Below are 1,460 nucleotides of genomic sequence, written 5' to 3'. Positions count from 1 at the left end.
GGCAATTCTACTCTGTCCCATAGGGTCGCTATTAGTTAGAATCGACTCGATGGCAACAGGTTTGAGTTTTTTATCTTTCAAAAATTTATGTGGATATTTTCATTGCCCCTAATAGTGCTTTTCTGATTCGGTAAATGGCTAAATGACGCTCACTACCATTTTCCAAAAACTGTTTCTCATCAACAAACCTCAGGCTGGTAGAATATATAGAGGAATTTGATCACGAAAGGAAAACAAGGACAAGAAGAAAAGTGTTAACAATGCCTCCCTCCTTGACAGAGAGATTCTAGAAACATGATAAATCTTTCAACAGTATAGGAAATCTGGAAAATAAACCATGAAACAAAAGCCTCAGTTATACTTTTCTGAAACAATCTAAAACTCACAAATTTTTTCATAAAGGTTGAAAATATAAAGATGACGATCATTCCAGTAGGATGACAATCTCATTTGGGACTACTACTATCTCATTAAAATATTTGGTCTCTGATTGTATCACCATCTTCATGTGAGGTTTTCGTAAAGATACTGCTATTTATTATATTTACAGAGCATATAAAATTATTTCCATTACTAGATTTTCTTTGGCTGAAATTGGAATGACTTGATCAGCAGAAGGATTATTTCTGTGCAAAATATTCCTATATGGAAATAATTAAAGATTTTAGATTCTTTGCAAACACAGCATAAATCAGTCAAACATCATGAGAAGTTCATTCCAGAAATGAGGCAGAGTTTGATGAGAGAATGTTGTGTTTATTGGAAACAAATTTTCACATACATAAAATAAATATATCTAATGAACACTATAGTTTTCAAGTCCCACATAGACTTTAGTTTCAACTTTTTCTTTTCCTTCTTATTTATATTTCTTTCATCGAAATGGATTTGATTTTCTTATGTTTTTTGGTTACCAAGAAGCATGGCAAAAAAATTATAAACTTTGGAGTCAGATAGTAGTAACTTCAAGTTTGTCTTTTCCTTTCAAGTCATTCAACCTCTGTAAGACTCACTTTCTTTTTCTATAAAATGTAGTCAAAACACCTTCCTCACATGAACTTTGTATCCTCCTTATAAGATAGTTTGTGCAAATGTCAGGCCCATGGATTTGTGAAGCATGTACCACCATCTGGATCCAGAAGTATTCTAAGTTCTGTGACTATGGGAGGATGAACAAGAGAGTATGTGTGAAGCCAATAATTTGAGGTGAGTACTCAATGGACAGTAAAATGTTTGCCTATTGTGTGATTTTGACACTTACATTCAATTAAAACAGAAAGCCATTCTAGTTGGTGCCTCATATGCATGCAAAAGCTGGACAATGAAAAAGGAAGAAAGGAGAATTGATGCATTTGAATTGTGCTGTTGGCAAAGAATATTAAATATACCATAGTCTGTGAGAAGAATGATCAAATCAGTCTTAGAAGAAATACAACCGGAATACTCCTTAGAAGCGAGGA

This window comes from Trichechus manatus, unplaced genomic scaffold (genome assembly GCF_000243295.1).
Source record: "Trichechus manatus latirostris isolate Lorelei unplaced genomic scaffold, TriManLat1.0 scaffold00302, whole genome shotgun sequence".
In the NCBI taxonomy this organism is placed as follows: Eukaryota; Metazoa; Chordata; class Mammalia; order Sirenia; family Trichechidae; genus Trichechus; species Trichechus manatus.
The sequence above is the reverse complement of the archived record's forward strand: the minus strand, read 5'-3'. Positions refer to the sequence as shown.